The sequence below is a fragment of the Puma concolor genome, chromosome F2 (assembly GCF_028749965.1).
Source record: "Puma concolor isolate L17-30 chromosome F2, mPumCon1.1.hap2, whole genome shotgun sequence".
NCBI lineage: Eukaryota > Metazoa > Chordata > Mammalia > Carnivora > Felidae > Puma > Puma concolor.
In genome coordinates, this window is record NC_141684.1 from 73030685 (window position 1) to 73045202 (window position 14518).

At 37.1% G+C, this 14518-nt stretch overlaps 1 long non-coding RNA gene across 1 annotated transcript; it reads left to right on the plus strand.

The window, feature by feature from the left end:
* Positions 1-420: 420 nt before the first annotated feature.
* LOC147572110 (uncharacterized) lies at positions 421-4690 on the plus strand. Its single transcript, XR_015246874.1, has 2 exons — positions 421-490; positions 4120-4690. It is a non-coding gene; the product is annotated as an uncharacterized LOC147572110 (long non-coding RNA).
* The last annotated feature ends 9828 nt before the right edge of the window (positions 4691-14518 follow it).

Genomic DNA, 14518 nt, shown 5'->3' on the forward strand with positions numbered 1-14518 from the left:
AACAAATCTCCCCAAACTGCCATGTTGTTTCGTTTATTTTCAACAGTAAGTATTAACTAAGGCGTACACTCTTCTAATAGCTTTTTTCTCTTTGCTGTTTCCATTTGAAATCAGAGTCCAATTATGCTGCAAAACCCACAATTCAGAAGACTGCAGAGAAATTGTCCTTCTCCATATATTCATATAGTAGGACTTTTTCTTAGTAAACTGAAACTTCAAACACAAGTTTTCGATTGAAAACTTATCTTAGTTTTTTTTGAAGATAGTAAAAGTGAAAAAAAAAAAACCACACACATTTGAATGCAGGAAGCCTTTAAGCACCTTTCTCTCCCCTGCCCTCCCTTCCCCCCATTCTTCCTGTGAAGCATCAGAATAAACATCCCTCGTTTGAACCAAATCGCCCACTGCGCGTAGCTGATATCATGAGCACGGATACGTAGACCTCATAAACAGAGCTCTCACACCTTATCAGAACATTCTCATCTGAAAGGTGAGGATGCTGGGACCCTGCCTTTTTGTACGTGGTCAGATCAATTAGGGGTAAAGAGAAAAAGCGCAGGGTGAGGAGAGGGCGGGCCATTCAGGTTTGTTTAGATTTCACTTAGCTTAAGTCCATTAAGGTCTAATTCATTATGTGTTTTACCTGATTGTGAGCAAGGCAGCTGAATGTTGTATGGCTTTGTAATGCTGACATTTCCTTCACACAATTTAAAATTAAACCTTTTATTAGTTCAGGGAAGGCTGAGGCAGGAAACAATAGAAGCTCGGGGAGAGTAATTATTTCTGTTCCATTGTGTAGGATGTTTGAGCTTTTGATTAGTTGCAATATACAGTACTTAACAGCTAACCAATGTTGCCATGATTAACAATACATGAGAAGTTTTTTTTTTTATCTTAACAGTGTGCTGCACACCCCTGAAATGTTGGCTTTCTCTGTTTCTTGGTTACTTCAATCTTGTTTTAAAAATACCTCTCATTTTCTGGGGTGTTTGAAAACGACCGTGCTATCAACAGCGTGGAGTGGAAAGCAGCAGGAATGGCAAGAGGGGATCACTGTAAAATGGACGCAAAAAGCTGTGGGTTGTACACCATTAAGCGTTCTCAGTGTGTTTCTAATGAGCTTATGATGGCCTCACCGAATTACTGTTTCTACTCCAGCTCAGTAAATTACAGTATGCCCAAATTAAATCAGTGGGACTCAATAGAAGCCAGTCTTCATCAGGGTCCACATTTGTAAGAATTAAAAAATCATACTTAATCATATTCAATCATGTCCATTGTCTCCAAAGTATTAAGCTCATTTTCTTCCCCCAAATATTTGGGTCCTAGAGTTTGCTTTATGCTCAAGGAGCAATCTTATTTCTTTTCCTATTTTATACAAGTGCAATTCTTATTTCCACGTTTGGTCATTCCAAAGCACTTGCAGTGTGAATGCTGAAGATGAATTCCAATTCAATAATCACTATTAAGTGGTAAGATTATCATGATCACATCTGTATACGTTAGTTACTAAATATGTGTGGCTTTCTCTTTGATTTTAAAGTGTTCTAAAAGCTGGGATTTGGTAAATTATATATTATTAGTTAGAAATAACGTATGTCATTTGGGCTAAAAATGTTTTTTAAAAGGCTGGAGGAGAGACCACAACACGTGTCATCTGCTGTGTGAATGAATGGCAATGTGGTATAGATAAAATAAACCACGCCACATAGATCGGCTTTCAAGAATAGAACATAAAATGCTGCTAAGTTTAAACTGGGAGAAATAAAATTTACAGAAAAGGGGATAATCACTGCTTTTTTATTATTTCACGCAACTATTATGTCAGATAATTTGTACTTGTATAACCCTTCTTGTCTAAGAGTTAAAGAAACATTACATGAGCACTTGAGAGGGATGTGTATACAGCTCTTGTTGGATAGGATATTCTGTATACTTGTTAGGTCCATGTGGCTCATAATGTTTTTCATATTCACTGTTGCCTTATTGATTCTCTGTCTGGATGATCTATCCATTGTTGAGGGTGAGGTATTGAAGTCCCACACCTATTATTGTATTATTGTCTATTTTTCCTTTTAGCTCTCTTAGGTTTTGGCTTTATAAGGTAAGTGCTCCAATGTTGGGCACATAAATATTTGCAATTGTTATGTCTTCATGCTGTATTGACTTCAGGCTATACCATAAAGTTAGAGTTATCAAAACAGTACGGTATTGGCATAAAAAAGGAGAGAAATAGACCAACAGAACAGAATTAAGAGCCCAGAAATAAACCCAAGTTCAACTAATATTTGATAAGGCAGCCAGGAATACTCAATGGAGAAGAGAGTGTCTCTTCAGTAAATGGTGCTAGAAATTCACATGCAAAAGAATAAAACTGGACCCATAGCTTGCACCACTTACAAAAACTTACTCCAAATGGATTAAAGACTTAAACTAAAGACGAGAAACCATGAAACTCCTGGAAGAAAAGCTAAGGAATAAAAGGTCCTTGACATGGGTCTTGTTAATAAATATTTGCTCATGATAACTAAAGCACAAGCAGCAAAATAGAAAATAAACAACTGAGACTACATCAAACTAACAAGCTCCTGCACAACAAAAGAAACCTCAATGAAATGATAAGACAACCTAAGAGATGGGAAAAAGATTTGCAAAACATATACCTGATAAGGGGTTAATATCCAAAATATATACAGAATTCATACAAACAACTCAACAGCAAAACATAAATCATCCAATGAAAAAAAAATGAGCAAAGACCTTGAATAGACATGTTTCCAAAAAAGATGTACAAAAGACCAACAGACACATGAACTGATGCCCAACATCAGTAGTCACCCGGGGAATACAAATTGAAACCACAAGAAGGCGTCACGTCATGCCGTAACAGGCATGGCCATCAACAAAAAGACAAGAACTATCAAATGTTGGTGAGGATGTGGAAAAAAGGGGACCCTCGTGCACTGTTGGTGGGGATTTAAATTGTGCAGTCACCATGGAAAACAGTATGGGGGATCCTCAAAAACCTGAAAATAGGAATACCATATGATCCCGCAATTCCACTTCTGGGAGTATATCCAAAAGCAATGGACCCACTAAGTGGAAAAGATATCTACATCCCCGTGTTCCTAGCAACATTGTTCATAATTCCAAGACCTGGAAACAACCTAAATATCCACGAATGGATGAACAGATAAAGTTATGGCATACACGCACGCACACACACACACACACACACACACACACACACACACTGGAATACTATTCAGCCATACAAAATGAGGAAACCTTACCATTTGCAACAACATGGATAGAACGTGGAAGACATCATGCTAAGAGAGATATGTCAGATAGAAAAGACAAATATTATATGATTTCAATTTTATGTGGAGTCTAAAAACAAAACAAAATAAAAAACACCCCAAGGTCATAGAAAAAGACATCAGGCTTGTGGTTACCAGAGAGAGAGGATGGGGAAGGGGGGATTGGAGGAAGGTGATCAAAAGGCATAAATTACATCAAAAGGGATGTAATGTACCACACGATGACTATAGCTAAGAGAGCCATTTGATATATAGGAGGGTTGTTAAGAGGTAAATTCTGAGGGTACTCATCACAAGGAGAAAACGTTTTCCTTTTTTTTTAATTGTATGTATATGAGAAGATGGATGTTAGCCGAATCTATTGTGATAATCATTTCACAATATATGTAAATCAAACCATCATGCTGTATCCCTTCAACTTACACAGTGATGAATGTCAAGTGTTTCTCCATAAAACCGAAACAAGGAACAAAGATTTTCCTATTGCATTACAGATAATAAAAGGCTGAGCCAGAATTAATACCCAGAAAAAAAAGAGAAACATTATAAACATTAAACAATTTAGTTTCACTGTCTTTCTTTCATAATTCTCATTCATTTGGGCTATACAGGAAGAAAAAAAAAAGGCCCCAAAGAGTATTTAAATGGAATTGACTCCCAGTTTCCATTTTGTAAAACCAGACAGCATAATCCCTACCCATTAATGTATTAATTGGTTATCGCGTTACTGGTGGAGGGTCAAATTAGGCTATTTAATTTATAGTAGGGAATAAAATTCCTCTCTCCTTTCCCACAGAATCAAGCCATCATCCTGCCAGCCTCTCCCCATCTGGCTCAAACCACTCTCTGCTTTTCACCGAGAGCAGCTTAACAACAGGACTTTATACAGTTATAAATAAATAATCCAGGTTCTCATTCCTAAAATGGAACGCAGCACAGAGCTGGTTTAGAAGTTGGCACTGCGCGTCCTGCGTATGTGAAGCATCAGCGTTGATTAGCACAGACAGGAGATCGGAAAACCATGAAGCACTTTTGAAACCCTGATAGGAAGTGACTCTCTCTGGATGCAGATTTATTGATACTGACAACATTTTTTTTTTCCCAATTTTGAAAAAAGTGAAAGTACCTTGTACATGGAAAAATACAGAAACCAAATGAATAATGAAAAAAACAACGGCTCAGTAGAACTAAATGTCCCAATGCCTGAAAGAGCATGTGTTTGTGGTTGGAGAGTGGGGAGAAGGAAAAAGGAAGCAAAGAAAAGGGAAGGGGGGAGTAGGGTAGAAGGAAGGAAAGGTTAAATACAAAATGCTTTCAGCAGAGGTTTAAAAAATAAATATCCTATATGATTTTCAAATGTTTGCAAAGATTCGGTCCTTGAGCTTATCTACTTCTTTAAAAAAGGGTCTATGATATTTTGCAACATTAGCCTGAAATCCGGAACCTTGAGGAATGTAATCCCACACCTTATATATTCATACTGGCCAAGGAAAGAAATTGGTGTAAAAGTGAATCCCTTACAAAAAAGAAAGATAGATGGTGAAAAAAGAAAGGAACAAGAAAATTGCCTTAAAACACATAGCAATCTTCTCAAATGTCAGTCTCTTGATTTTTTTTTTTTTTGGTTGAGAAAAAAAGAGTGAGTTTTTACCAAGCCTTTCCAAATTTATATGTGGTTAAGTCAAAAATTGAGTCACTGAATGGCTGCATTACAAGAAAATCCCAGTACTGTAATTCAATCTTCCTCAATATCGTCAAACACTCTCTTTACTGACACCACAGGGGAGAGAGCTAGAAATCACTCAACATTGGAAGTGACGACGTTTATTGCAGGATCAGGAGGCTGTTCTGTCCCATTCCAGGGCTGTGTTCAAAGGAGGATATTCACCTTTGGGTGCAAAACAGTGGGGTGGCTCTCAGGTCTGAGAGTGCTCTTTCTGGACTCTGCTCCAAACTCCTTGAATAGACTTTTTGGGCCAGACAAGGTTTCCTTCGCTCTTAATGACGGCTCTGTCCCAGTAAACACACTCAGAACAAGCAGACCTTCAACTACATCCTTCCTCTGGGATAAAACTCCCAAGGTAACCCCATCCTAATAAGTGCCATACGTAGCACAGACCCTTAAAGGAGCTAAACACTGTCTTAGAACAACCATTGAATCCATCATATGAAACTAAAGTTGGGGTGGGGGGGTGGGTGGAGGGCCACTCGGTCACTGCAGAAAGGATGACATTGGTGGGAGTCTTTGATCCAAGAATGGCCGTAGCCATATGCATGGTACAATCCTTAAGGACAAAGAAACAGTTTAAAAAATATTGATATGATAAACGTGATGGAAGTGAACCTACTCTTCTCCCCTAACACATGTGAAATTTCCCTTGGAATTTCTTGTGGGTATAGATTGAGCTCCCTGCATATGGTGGGTGGACAACAACTATTGATGATCATTTCCATGACCTGGCAAGGAATGTGAAGTTTCCATGGGAGAAAATAAACCATTAAAAAACAAACAAACAAACAAACAAACAAACTTCAGGTGACCAAAAATAATATTCATCAGGATGTCGACAAAAGATCAGAATGGGAAGAGAATAAAAATATGCAAGACAAACAGTATTTTCTCTATTTTTTTTAATTTTTACATTTATTTAGTATTGAGAGACACAGACAGCACGAGTGGGAGAGGGGGAGAGAGAGAATGAGACACAGAATCCAAAAGCAGGCTCCAGGCTCTAAGCTGTCAGCACAGAACCCGACACGGGGCTCGAACTCACGAATCGTGAGCTCATGACCTGAGCTGAAGTCAGACGCTTAACCGACTGAGCTACCCAGTCGCCCTCAACAAACAGTATTTTCTGAGTGGAAAGTCAATGAAGTGAAAAGGGCTTAGCAGTTGCCGCCAAAGAAACACATTAAGAAGGGATATGAGACTTTTGAAGGCATAATATTTGTTAAATTGGTATTATCTATTATATAATTTGAGGGAGTTATTGGTCTGCAGGGGTGCTTGGGCAAGGAGAGAGACTATAGCTTAATTCAGTGTCCAGAGTGTCCAGCAAACTGTTATCCATACGTGAAAGAATAAACAAGCTGGTGGCCGTACAAGCCAGAGGAGGTGGTCTGCCCTCGTCAACAGCATCTTGACTGCATCCCGAGCTCGTTGCCAAGGCCAACATTATTAGTTTTTTTCCTTTCAATATTTTATTTTTTATGTTTTTTTTTAAATTTCAGCAGTCTATCATTTTAATTATGAGGTTATAAGTATTTCAGTTCTATTATGTGCCTATCTAATACAGGGAGATGAATACAAATCTATTTATCCACCTATCATCATTTTTTAAAAATATAATTTATTGTCAAATTGGTTAACATGCAGTGTGTACAGCGTGCTCTTGGTTTTGGGGGTAGATTCCCGTGGTTCATCACTTACATACAACACCCAGCGCTCATCCCAACAAGTGCCCTCCTCAATGCCCCTCACCCATTTCCCCCTTCCTCCCATCAACCCTCAGTTTGTTTTCTGTATTTAAGAGTCTCTTATGGTTTGCCTCCCTCCCTCTCTGTTTGTAACTATTTTTCCCCTTCCCTTCCCCCATGGTCTTCTGTTAAGTTTCTCAAGTTCCACATATGCATGAAAACATATGATATCTGTCTTTCTCTGACTGACTTATTTCACTTAGAATAATACCCTCCAGTTCCATCCACGTTGCTGCAAATGGCAGAATTTCATCCTTCCTCGTTGCCAAGTAGTATTCCATTGTATATATAAACCACATCTTCTTTATCCATTCGTCAGTTGATGGACATTTAGGCTCTTTCCATAGTTTGGCTCTTGTCTGAAGCGCTGCTATAAACGTTGAGGTACAAGTGCCCCTATGCATCAGCACTCCTGGATCCTTTGGATAAATTCCTAGTAGTGATATTGCTGGGTTGTAGGGTGATTCTGTTTTTAATTTTTTGAGGAACCTCCACACTGTTTTCCAGAGTGGCTGCACCAGTTTGCACTCCCACCAACAGTGTAAGAGGGTTCCTGTTTCTCCACATCCTCGCCAGCATCTGTAGTTTCCTGAGTTGTTATGTTAGCCACTCTGACCAGTGTGAGGTGGTATCTCAGTGTGGTTTCGATTTGTACTTCTCTGATGATGAGTGATGTTGAGCTTTTCATGTGTCTGTTAAAGCCAACATCATTCTTGCTAGACCCTGAACATTCTAAGAGTCTAAAAGCCCTCTGTGCCTTCATTCTTGGGTTCTACAATACTTGATTCTGTCTAACCCCATTAGTACAAATAGAAAGCATTCACAGACTTGCTGAGGACAGCAGCCCAGAGGACCCAGAGAGACATGGGCACAGATGGATGGGTAACATAATAATGACAGGAGGCTAAGCCTACATTGTACAAAATGGGGAACCAAAAGATCCCATGATGCCTGTCCGCCTCATTCTTCAACCTCCCACAGCCTATGTAAAATATGTTGGGATCAAGCTAGGCTTTGAGGGATCTGAAGAAAATTACTTTGTTCTCTGAGTTCAGTTCCCTCATCTATAAAACCTGGGAAAATACCTGCCTCATATGTATTTTTAGAGAATTAAATAAAATAAAGGTATGCAAATATACTGGCATTATGCTCACACATAGTGGCCAGGGTTCAAGTTCACTTCTCTCACCTCAAAACAGAGCCCTTGTTTAGGAAGAGAAAAAGAAAGCTCGCTCTCTATTCAGAGCAAATCTCTGGCACTTCTCAGAAAATGAATTTGGTAAGTGTGATTTTCTTTTTAACTTACTGGATAACAATATAAATTTATAAAAGATAAGAAAAGCTCAGCGCCACCAGGGGCTATTTAATACTCAATTTCAAAGACAATGTGAGTTTGGAACTTTGAAGAAGAGAGACTGGTGATACATAATTTAATCTAGTTCTCAAATGCTTACATTTTAATTTGGATTGTTTAAACACCACTCATGAGACTACAGGGACTTTAAACCATATCACAAATCACAGAATGAAGCACTTTATTTTTCAGGCAAGTTTATTAAGGGTGGGCAGTTGAATGACAAGTAACTAGAGTAATCATGAAAACATTTTTTCATGATGAAGACGGATGGCGGTACTCCTGCTTAAGTAATACAGTTAGGTGGGCAGTTTATACTTTTTAGAAAGATGTCATATCTGGAATGTTCCTCCCTCTTCAGATAAGACTAGTTGCTGATTTAGAAAGGGCTTTGGAATCTATCCTACCGTGTGTTTGGTGGTTAAAAACAAAAGTTTAGACATATCATAAGCAACATCTAAGAGACTCCTTAGAAAGATAGCTTATTAAAGGGAAAACAAACAGGTAATCGTCAATTTTGTCTCCATTTAAAAGTCTCTCAGAGAGAAGCTAGTTCAATTATTTCAAATGGAGTGATCCCAGTGTGATGTCGTTTACGTAGAAAGACGCAGATACATTTGACAAAACATTTAAATTTTACACACACATAGATATATAAATGCTAAGGAAATAGAGATTATGAAGGAAATATATCAAACTCTGAAACCTTTGGAAAGCACTGACGTTTAGTGTTGGGAAAGGAGGAGAAAGACCACAGGGAAATAATGGCTGCCCTCAACCACGATGAGGCAGGGGTTTATGTCTGAAAGCCAGGAATCGGTAAAATTGCTTTTCTTGACTTCTGGATCTAAAACAAACAAACCAAAACATTTCAAGCATCCTAGCGAAGAGGTTAAGAAGCTTTCCCTTTAGAAATCAAAAGCATACACAAAACTGGAAAAGGCAGATTCAGTATTGACACAGCGTGTCTAAGAATGAGATAGCTTATATTGCAAAACATAAATAGTTTAATAAGCTAATAGTTTTGATGAAGAAGTATTGGTAGAGTAGAATGCAAAATACTGATGGATTTGTAACAAAGTTTGTTTTTCTAACCTGTAATTTTTTCTCTCCTAACGTTCTTGCTTGGTAAACTAGAAATTGAGCAGACGACGTCAGTACTTGTATTAGCTGCCTGTGAACTAAAAATTGTTCGGGTAGATTGGTATTTTATCATTATGCAATGTCTCTCTTCACCTTTAGCAATGATGAGAACCTAACCAACCACTGCGAATGCTTAGGATAGCTGTATTAGTTTAGTGTTAGCTTCTATGACTTTTCCCATTCTTTCCCTTTCAACTCTTCTGTGTTCTTAACTTTAAGGCGTGTTTCTAGTAACAGCATATACTTGGATTTTTTTAAACCACTCTGACAGTACCTATATTTTCATTGGAAAATGAATTACATTTACATCTGACGCATTGACTGAAATATTTGTGTTGAAACCTACATCATCCTACTTGGTTTCTAGTTTTCTATCTCCTTGTGGGTCTCTTTCCCCCTATTTTGTGCCTTCTTTAAAAACAAAACAATCAAGTATTTTTGTCCCAACGTTCTCCTGTATTACATTACATGTTGGTTATACGTTCTCCGCCCCCCCCCCCCTTAAGCTGTTACCATAGAAATCAGAACATTCATTCTGGACTTATTGAAGGTTAATAAACTTAGTACTTTTACAACATCCCAGATGCTGAAAGATCTGAATATTTTAAATCCATTTACCCTTTTGCGCTATTGTTTTCATGTCATTTATTTCACCTATATGCCTTCGTTTGGCTTTCCCCTCTCCCCCCAAAACAGATCTTAGGACAAAAGTTAGAGCTCAGAGCTTATTTGGAAATGGATCCCAGAAGGAAAGTGATCAAGTGGGGAAGGGAGGAAAGTAAAAAAAATATGTATTAATGATCAGGTCACACAGTTTGGGGACTTAAATGTATTCGGGGCTGTACTGGTGGTACATGAATGGAGTTTCCACCATTTATTGCTGTTTCAACATTTACTGGTGTGGTTTCAACCATTTATTACATTCTCAATTTCAAGGAGTGTAGTTTTCAGGAACAACACATGCATTTGATTGTTTTTTTTTTATTAATTCCAGTCTTCGGGTGAAATTCGGATGATGACCCGAAGAATTTTGCCAGAGAACTTTTAGCCTTATTAAACTGCTATGCTCCAATCTGTTTCTACCTCCAATGTTAGGCCTATGTGTTAATCTGGTTCTGTACGTGTTTCCTCTTTATTTTCATTCATTTGGTTCTGACATCGTGTGAAGTTCTGGATTATGCTATCTTCCTCCAGAGAGGATTTGTTTCTCTTCTGATAAGCAGTTAGAATAAACGCTGATCTCCTTCAGTCAGTCAAGGTTTCTGTCTGTGTCACAGCTGCCCTAGACCCTCTGCTTTGATTCGCCTTTCGCAAGGCTCAACAGGAATCCTGGGGTATTTTCCTTCCTAATGGGCCTTGAATCTCCATTTTTCTTTCCTCTTCATCTGATTACTGAAACTGTTGGAAACTCGGCTGAAATTTCTTAACTGAAGGTGTCTTCCTGTCTTTCCAGTTTCTCACTTGATGCTGTTTAGGAATCAGAAGGTGCCAGAAAGGGGAAGAGAAGCAGAGAAGGTAGGGCTCACTTTAAAGCATTTCTCTTTTCTCCAGAAGCTTGGTCCCTTAAAGCCTTGTCTAACATTGTTTTCTTACTCCTAAAATAGCTCTTTTCTTGTTTTATCCAGTTTTTATTTATTTTGCCTTTGGTGGGATCATTGGTTTAAATCAAGCTATTCTCTCATAGCCAGAAGCTAGATTATTGTGGTAAGGTGGAAATTCTCATTTATTGTATGGTCTTAGTGAATGACACCAGAAGTAAACGTGGAGACATTTTTCACTGAGAGTCTCTGGAGATTTTGGTTCCTCATAATTATTAATACTCTACGAGTACATGCCATATAGATATTTTTAATTTTTAATGTTTATTTATTTTTGAGAGAGAAGGGAGGGGCAGAGAGAGAGGGAGATATAGAATAGGAAGCAGGCTCCAGGCTCTGAGCTGTCAGCACAGAGCCCGACATGGGACTGGAACTCAGAAACCATGAGATCATGTCCTGAACTGAAGTCAGACACTTAACCACCTGTTCCACCCAGGTGCTCCTGCCGTATTTTTTATGAAGGTAGAAATAATACGAGGAAAATGTGTATAGACCTCAGCAACTTATGAGTATAAATACCACTATCTTTTTTATGTCCTCCGAAATTACCAAAACACCCCAGGTGATTATCTCTTCTAATCAATTAATTAACTAATTAATTATCTCAGTGAGAGGTAAAGATTTAAAACATATACTAATTATTTGTTCCTCTGTGCTCAGACTTATTCTTTTAAAGTTTTTTTTAATGTTTATTTATTTTTGAAAGAGAGAGGGAGAGAGAGAGATTGCATGAGCTGGGGAGGGACAGAGAGAGACGGAGACACAGAATCTGAAGCAGGCTCCAGGCTCTGAATTCTAAGCACAGAACCCGGTGTCTGTCTTGAACTTATGAACAGCAAGATCATGACCTGAGCCTACCTTAGCTGCTTAAACAACTGAACCACTCAGGTGCCCTTCAGAGCTATTATAAGCACAAAGAGCTACGGCTGGGGAAGGTAGTAGTAAGAAAAAAAATAAGATCTATAATGAATAGTCCTTATTACCAGGACGTTTATAAGCAAGTTTTTCAGAAAAGACTAACAAGTATAAGAAATCACTGAACAAGTAAATGTGGATTAAGTCACATTGATAGTAAGTGTAAAGGAGTAACGATATAAAAAAGATCCACAGGGGCAACGTCTAATGAGGTGTTAGATATTGAGCCATTATTGTGATAAAGTTATTTGGTTATTTGCAACCAAAATTTCTACAAAGATTAGTTGGTTTCAGAGATTTTATGATATCCTTGGAGGACAAGAGCTAATTTATGCAACGTGTTTATTCCCAGAATCCATCATAATCGCCGTTACAAGCCCCAGAATGAGAAACTGAACATGCACGTCCGCACAGAGAATATTCTAGTCAATGAATAAACTCTAAGAACAAACTCTCTTTTTATGAGGTTACATTCTCCAGCCAAGAACACATTAGGAACACTTGCTGATAGAATTATTTGTATGTTTACAAATATGAAATGAAATGAGTCTGTTCCTGACACTTTTAACAAGGAAACTGGACAATTTCTTGTGATATTCAGCTTCATTGTTTTGGCCAAAGAGATCAAAGGACTCAATTATGTTAAGTTCTTAATCATTTTTAAGGTTACACACTTTCATTTTCATATTTATTTATGATTTTACCAGGAATCATAACATCTCCATGACATGCTTTTAGAAAAAAAATTGCACTAAGAACATGGGATTGAAATGGTAGATGCTTTATAAAAAGTAACAGGTATTTTTATTATACAGCCATTATCTTTATTATAAAATTTCAGTTGATGAAGCATAACTGGGTAGAAAATTGTTGTAAATATCAGTTATAAATGAACGCATAGACACAACAGTATTCTAAGTGCTATAGCAAAAAAGGTGAAACGGAGTCTATGTGTGAATATATGTGTATATAAATGCACACATATTACAGAAAATACGACACGGCTGTAACGACCATACTAAAATATATGGAGTACTACTTTAAAGTTTAGTTGATGCAAGTGACAACCAGTTATAAGACATAATGGGAGAAAAAAACCTTTGATAGTAGCAACAGAACAGCTAAAGTACTGAAGACAAGCTTAAGCTTAACAAGTAATGGACATCATCAGCCGTAAGAAGAAAATTTTAAAATACTGAGACACAAAAGAAGATTTTCATATAAACAAATAGAAATTTTGGCTATATTCTTTTTTTTTTTTTTAACGTTTATTTATTTTTGAGACAGAGAGAGACAGAGCATGAACAGGGGAGGGGCAGAGAGAGAGGGAGACACAGAATCTGAACCAGGCTCCAGGCTCTGAGCTGTCAGCACAGAGCCCGACGTGGGGCTCGAACTCACAGACCGTGAGATCATGACCTGAGCCGAAGTCGGATGCTTAATCGACCAAGCCACCCAGGCGTCCCTTGGCTATGTTCTTGAGTAGGAAAAAACAACATAATGCAGTCAGATCTCCTAATATTAATCTTATTGATTAGTTGGCCAAATATACATGAAAATTCTAGAAAAATGTAATGATTTGGATTGCCTTTGTAAATTATTAAGCCACAGTACAAAGCTAACTATATGAAAATAGAGTGGTACCTGCTAATACTGATAAAACAGAATAGAAAATCCATCTAAATCCATAGGCATTTTTTTCATTTGATAAAGAGAGCACTCCAATTTAAAAAAAAAAATATATATATATATATATACATGTTCCTAAGTAAATTAAACTGAGTCAAGAGTAAGCCATTTTGGAAAAAAAATACATAAATTTGGATTCCTGCTTCACACACAATAAACTCTAGACGGATCAAAGAATTATAAATGAAAAATTAATCATAAGCTATTAATGGAAAAAAACTGAAAGATAGAATTCTTTTACAGTCTCAGAATGGTGAAGGCCTCTTAACTACTGCACGAAATTTTAGAAGCCTTGTACTAACATATTGGTAAATTCAACTATATAAAATACAATATTTCTGTGTGAAGAAAAATAAACAAAATCAAAAGATAAGTGACAAAAGAAAAAATTGCAACTTATATCACAAATTATTAATTTCCTAACGTGTAAACATTTCTACCAATTAATGAGAAGCTCTTCAAAAACAGTTGACAATTTGCAAAGCATATGAAATACCAGATTACAGCAAATGAAATGCAAATATTTGACTCCTAAACATATTTATAATATGTTTATAATAAGGAAAATATAAAATCATAATTTCAAGATACGGTTTTCACTTATACATATTGACAACTATTAAACAATTTGATAACACAAATGAAGTTTCATACTTCTTGCTAGAAGTATAAACAGGTACAACTATATGGAAGGCAATTTAACACTAATTAGAAAAACGTTTTCTGATTATGCATTGCCCTTATTCGTATTCTGCTACTGCGGATTTATCTTACATTTGTATCCACATGTGTTTAAAACAACTTATGCTTAGTTACTCACTGGGTACTTTTTAATATTGCAAAAATTTTGAATGAAATCTGTTTTCATCATTAAAGGAATGGTTAAGATTACTATATCACTTTTTAATAAAGCATGTTATCTAAAAGATTTAGAAGTTGACATATGTCAAGAGATCAAAAATATCTAAGGTATATTTTTAAGAGAAAAAATAAGATGAGAATTGTGTTTTTGGAAAACT